Genomic DNA, 7137 nt, shown 5'->3' with positions numbered 1-7137 from the left:
TCAAGCAATTGTGTTATTCAGTTGACTTGTGATTCAATTCAACCTTCTTTATCCTGGTTAGTATCCAAACGGCCAGAAAGGCCACAGGCCCTTTATGTCACAAGCTGGGAAGGAGAGAGATACAGAGAAAGTTAGGTGGGCATGGCTTAGCTTCATGTGGCTGCTGAGTAAAGATCCCTTTACCCAGATTTGGAAGATGTGGCAGAATGAGAGTCTTCCCTGTGTTGTAGGAGGTGGAAACCTATGCAGGGTTGTGATGACCCAGACTAGGCCACATCACAGTGACAACTGGGCCCCAGATCTTCTTGAATTTGGAGAAGTAGGGAGAAATAAGAAAGGAGCCACACAGGTGTGATAGGAATTATGGAAAGATTGCAAAAATACAATCAACATTGAAACAGATGGGAACGTTTAGCCTAGAAGAAGACTGGGGGCATTGAATAATTACTTTGTAGGAGGAACAGGGTAATTCTAAATAGAGAGATGAGCAACATACTGTCGATATAAACCTGTGGCTTCCAAACTTTTTATTTGAAAGCAGAATCGTTTCTCCAAATGAAATCTTATGTAGTACCTCTAACACATTAAACAACAAAAAATGGTTTTTTAATGGTTGAATTAGTGATGGGGGCCCCTACCCTTCTAACCATCTCAAATGCCTTTTCTGGAGCCCTAACATTTGAGGAATAGTTTTTAAACAAGTCATTCAAATCTGTGCTTTTCAAATATTCTTTCACCATGACCCACAGGACCACACCTCCTCCCAGTAACACACACACACACACACACACACACACACCCCTGAAACAAAGTTCCACAAGCCAGTTTTACATTTTGTACATTTTGTAGTCTATTTCATTTTATTCTGTTCCTTTTTTTAAAATGCCAACCAGGATCCAGTTAATCTATTTCAACCCATTAATGAATATGCTTTAGCTCACAGTTGAAAAACACAGATCTAGATTGAGAGAAGATGGATACAAATTGTCCAAAAAGTTAAGTCAAATCTCTTCCTTGTAAATGTAGCTAATTGGAGGAAGTAATCAAAGGTGACTGTGGATTTGTCACTTTCGAAATCTTAACAGAAGCAGCTCCTGTTAGGAATACTTGGGTTGGAAGGAGGTAAATGTTGGGCTGTTTCTTCCACGTATGGAATGGGGGCTCCAGAGAGAGTGGAAGGATAGTGGAGATGTGAGTGGACACTGATTCCTGCTTCTCAAACAGTGTTGACGAGTGAGACATTACATAGAAGTTCCATTAGATTTGCTGTGTGATTACACAATGATAGAAAGCAAAACTAAGAAGGACATAGAGACTAACCAAATCAGTTTAACCCTGTAAAAGAAATGCTCCTTTTCAACAATCCTTCTTCAGTCAACAAGCCACTTGGAAAAAAATTTTAAATCAATTAAAAAATCCTTTAGGGTCTGGGAAAGAAAGGATACATCTTGTGAGCTATTCACAAATATCTATTTCATAATTCATATGGAAAAAGATAAAGGATCAGGTGACAACTGAGGAGTCATGGACTCTTAGAGAATTTTAGTTGATGTACAAAGAAATGAAAATAGGGAAAGCGTAGCAATTCTTTTTTTTTTTTAAGATTTTATTTATTTATTTGACAGAGAGAGACAGCCAGCGAGAGAGGGAACACAAGTAGGGGGAGTGGGAGAGGAAGAAGCAGGCTCCTAGCAGAGAAGCCTGATGTGAGGCTCGATCCCAGAATGCCGGGATCATGCCCTGAGCCGAAGGCAGATGCTTAACGACTGCGCCACCCAGGCGCCCCATCATAGCAATTCTTTTTAAAACGGATGCTCAAAATTGAACTTTTTCCCCAGACTGATAGCAGAAACAGTAAGTGTGCAAAAATCTCAAATAATAATAATAGGTCCTTTTTGTGCTTATTAGTCCATGTTTATGAAATGAACCCATCAATGTGGAACTGGAGGAGTTGGGAGAGTCCTGGCTGCAGGGTGCTGGTACAGCCCAAACAGCCCTTGGCCCCCGTGAGCCAGGGATTAGGAGATGCTCCCTCTCAGGGAATTAGCAACGGCAAGAGCTAGAGAATTCGAAATTCAGTGAGGAGCACACCGCACTTCCAGCTCTTGTAAGTCAAAGGACTGTGCACTCTTTGTAATTACTTTATAGGCTCTATTTAGAAAGTAACCAATGCTGCATGACTCGACCACAGAACCAAATGCAATAGATAGGTCCAAGACACCTGCATGAACTGGCCAGATGGGGGAATTCATGGGCGTGCCAGTCAATTAACACTCCACGGAGTCCTGAGTGTTATTTGGAATTTTATGCATACAGAGGGTTTTACTTGCTTAAGTGCTTATGTTACTTTTTGTAACTTTAATTTGGTCCATTCCGTGTATTACTTCTCAAATGGCTCTTTAACTTCCTTATAACGCTTGAAACTAAAATAACTCCTAGAATACTGCATGCTCAATAAATGGTAAATCCTTCTCTTCTTCCCTTCTAAAGTGATATTTCAGGAAAGGAAGGTAAATGAGATTGTGGGATAATGGCTTTAACTGGCAATGCATTCTACTGCTGAGAAGGAAAAGGTGAACATTTGGTGGGTCTATGGCACCTGTGAAAATGGAGCAGTCATTGATGATGGGAAATTGACATGATAATGAGCTCATTTGTATTCCCGTTTGCGGCCTTCCACTGCCTTACTCTCTGACTGCTTAGCCAAATCCTTTTGATAGAATCTGACACTGCCTCTGAAATCTGGAGGTTTCTGTTTTTCTGTTAAGGCGATCCCCAGACACATTACAATTCACCATTTCTGCCATATCTGTCCTTGGAGAGAAATTAAAAGAAGATGGGGAGCACGTTCAGAGACACTAACTTCGGGAGAAACAGTAATACTCAAAAATGGAAAAACTTCCTTAATTCAAACTAATTAGATATGAAGGTCAGTCTGAATGAAAGTCCATCTTATGCAGAAAAGTTGTTTTATACAAACCATCTCAAATCCTTTTTGGAACAAAATGGGATAGAAATGAAATATTTTTAAAAATTTTAATGATTATAGGAAACTAAATATTAAAACATTTTCAAGTAGAGAATCTGCTTGAATGAATTGCTCAGCCATATGATATTATACGGTAACTGTTTGTAGGCAGACAAGTAAGGTCCTAAGTCCTTAGGCTCCATTGTTCATAAACACCGTAAAGCAACAGCAGCGATATTTTTGTGATGGTTCTTAGCTGGAGCTGTTCATCAAATTACCTGGGGTATCTTCACAATACAGAAGATGCCCAGTCTCCCTCCAGACACCAACCACTAGGATATCTGTGGAAGAGCAGGAAAAGGATGAGCTTATAATGTTTTGAAAAAAACTCCCACGTTGATTCTTACGCACACCTTCAGCCAAAAACATGAACTGACTGAACGCTCACTGTCTTATACACATTTTGCTTAGAGGATCTTACAGATGGGGAATCGTAAGAGGTCACGCAGACAGAATTTGGACTATCTGGTTCCAAACCCAGTGCTTTGTCCTTAGCACCACAGGCTGCATAAGATAACATCAAGGAAGCCCAACGTTGCCTTCTTAATAAGGCTTAGCTAGGAGTTAAGAAATGGAAGCTGATCCCAAATAAAAATGCGCTAGTCCCCAGATGCTTGGAGCACTGAGCTCACACCAAGCTTCCTGGGATGTGCAGAGCAGGGAGAGCACATTGTTCCCAGAGGAAGGCAACACCAACGTTAAGCAGCTTGCAAGCCTCTCTTCCTACACATGTGGTTGGAATTGTCACCTGCCCCAGAGCTATATTTTATACCTGAACAAGCCTTTGTCCAAACATGCCGTGTTTCTTTACTTGGACACATCTGGCCCGCTCCTTGAACTGGAGCTCTGAGATTAGCTGGCCAGATTCCAACTGAGAAAGAAGGCTTTTTATCTTTCTCACGGTGACAGGCAGCATTTGGAAGCCTCAGAGATGAGGCACGGGAGGGATGTTGATGCTATTGTGATGCTGTTAGTGCTGTTATCCGAGAGAATCATCTTCCTCGGGTGTCACTGCATCCGTCACATTGTCAAGACTCCGACAGCGGTCTTGACTGCCTGTCACACCTAGTTTCGGTCTCAGCTGTCTTCAAGAGCCCTCCACCAATTTGCCACCCCATTGTTGCTCACCTTTTCTATCATCTCTCTAACCTGAGACATGTCTCCAGAAGCAGGACGAAGGTTCCTACCCCAGCCCTGTTCACAGCGGGGGAAAGCACCATGCCACTGCTCCATAGAAACCCTTCATCACACAGTGGTCCTGGGAGCAGCAGCTGGGCGGGCGATGCACAAATTCGGGAGGCAGGTGACTTGGGTCTGGCTCCCGCCGCCGGGCAAGGCACTGAACTGCTCAGAATCTCTGTTTCCTTATCTGCAAATGGGCGCAGTCACACCTGTCCTACCTCACCGGTCAGTGTTGAGGATCAAAAGATCATCATGGCTGCAAAAAAGCATTAAGGGTATCGCAGTGGGTTCTGAGAGCAGAACTGAGTCACGTAAGATTATAGGCTGAGACAGTCATTCATAGGCGGGAGGTCCTATCCCTTTTTTTTTTTTTTCATCTTCACTAAATTCAAGGGAGGTGATGACTTAGAGTACGTCATCAAGTTAGTTGGTTACCCATTTTTCAGGCCGAGAATCTATTTCATGATTGCTGATGCCCAGAGGATGAGTAGCACGTCCCAGAAGAATGTCCCTAAGAGAGCATGACCTCATAATTAACCAAACCCTCCCCCAACACTTTGCTTTAATCCCGTTGCTCATCTTTCTTTCTTGGCAAAAGGGACCGCACAGACGGTCACCACCCACTGTAAAGGACCACTTCTTGGAACTGGAGATACCAGGTGCCTATGTTCACATCACTTCTGATTGTGAAGTGTTGTTGGAGAGCGACCTGCTCAGAAAGCATCTGAGGCCATCACACAAGGCAGGAAGTGCAACAAAGAGAGAGAGAACGCTGCACTGGGAGTCGGGACCCTGACCCCCACCCCGCCTCTGCCACCAACGGAGTCTTCCTCACCCAAGTCTCTCTCTTTGCTGTTCCTCACTTGCAACTCCTACAGTGTAAGCGGATCAGCTCAGTCATCTCCAAAGTCCCTTCAAGCCAGAAGATTCTGTGATCTGCATAAAGGCTTATTAGTGATGCAGTAATGCAGTGGGGCTTGTTGTCTTTACGAAATCGTTCATATCTGCGGCACCTGTTTCATACACTGCCTGTCGTTTTGGTAATAAAAATAATCGCAGCTCTCTGATCTGTAGAAGGAAGCCTGGGGAATATATCCACACCTGCAGAGTGACTGGATCAGGATCCCAAATAGGAACAACCAGCTCAGTCACAGAGCATCACCTTTTCTTCCTATCTGCGCAATGACACCATGTGACCTTTTCCTCTTTTTCTCTCTCTGCCTCTCCCTCCCCTCCTTCTCCCCTCTTCCTCTTTCTCCCTCTGCCAGAAAAGAAAAAGATCTTGGGGGTTTTGCTATTTTGGAGCTTGAAGAACCCTCATATATGATCCGTTCACACCACCACTGCTAAACAGAGCAATTTGAGCCTAGATATAATTTTCATTTTTTCAAATGTTCTATGTTCTTCAAAGTGATTTTTCTTTCGAAAAGATATTTTCACCTGGTCATTCTCACCACCTTCTTGTGCACCTCTTAATTTTCTGCGGGACAGATTTACACACTCCAGATGCTGAGCTGGGGCTGCTATAATTCCACCCGCCACATCTGGCTCTTTGGCACGCTAGGCCAGAAGCTTCAAAGTTACATCTCTGCACCGTACGTGGTTAGACTGCTAGCTGCTGCTCTCTCTCCTTGGATGTAATTTTCCTTTGATTCACCTATAATTCTGAAGAATTGATGCATTTGTATCCATTTTGAATAAGGTTCTATACAAATGTTGCATTTGATCTCTGAGCAGACCGTTTTATTTCCTCGTATGTGGCCTCGCCTTTAATTCAGGTATGAGCCTCAGAGCAACTCAGAGCCACTGTGCCTGCTTCAGTGCACAAGCAGTTTTGTTTGTTCCAAGTGCCCTGCTTTTTGTTCTTGGAGGAAAAAAGAAAGCGGTGAGGGCAGGGGAGTCATTCATTCCCCTGCATTTCAGAAGATGACGGACAGACAGCAGGACTTGGTGACTTCCACTCCCCCCCTTTCTCATTCAGGTGCCGCCTTACTATTTATGCCCCCTATTTTTGCAAACAACCGGATTCGGTGGGGAGGTAGAGGCCATGAAACGTGAAGTGTTACCACCGAGCATCATTCCTCAGAAGTGTGTTCCATAGAACATTCATCAGCTAGCTATTTTGAATAATCCCTTGCAAAGATCACAGTGCACACTGACGTACTAAATGCTCTGAGAAATCCTGAGGCATAGAAAAATACACACATCTGGTTGTCTTAGGCAGAATTTCCCAAGTTTGTTTGAATATAAACCCTTTTTTCATTTCACACCCATCAGCCTCCCATCAGAGCCCAGTCTGTGGACACTGTTGTGAAGGAATGTTCCTGATTTGCTTTAATGAGAACACCAGCCCTGACATAGCCCGATGGCTCCTGTAGGCGTGTTGGGATGCTGGACATTTACTGCAATGACGGTGACATTGTTCAAAGCAGTTGTGATCAAAGGAGGAATGTGGCTGATAGTAACCAATTTTCCTGAGCTCCTCAAACACCAGCAAAAAAAAAAAAAAATACAAAAACAAAAACAAAAAACAAAACAAAACAAAAAACAGACAAACAAAAAAACTGGTTTCAAACACCAGATGAATCCCAGAATAGTTTTCCTCAAAGAAACATCTCTTAAATAAAGTGAAGGAATAAAGTTATGGTATCCTAAGACAATTACTTGGTGAGGGGCAGATTTATTTCAATATCTAAATTCAGGTTAATTTACCTCAAAGCCTGTTGCAATCTTTTTACTTACACTTTGCAATGGCTGATATGTAGATATGGTTACAGAGGACCCCAACCTTCCTGAATTTAAGATTAACAAATTTATTCTTCATAAGCGACCCCAAAGGTCCATGCTATGTAGTATTTTTTCCAGTCTGCCAAGACCCACTGATAAATGGGTAACATATCACGTATCTAGTCCATGAGCCCAAATGA

This window comes from Ursus arctos, unplaced genomic scaffold, assembly GCF_023065955.2.
Source record: "Ursus arctos isolate Adak ecotype North America unplaced genomic scaffold, UrsArc2.0 scaffold_2, whole genome shotgun sequence".
Lineage (NCBI taxonomy): Eukaryota > Metazoa > Chordata > Mammalia > Carnivora > Ursidae > Ursus > Ursus arctos.
Note: the sequence above shows the minus strand (reverse complement) of the source record.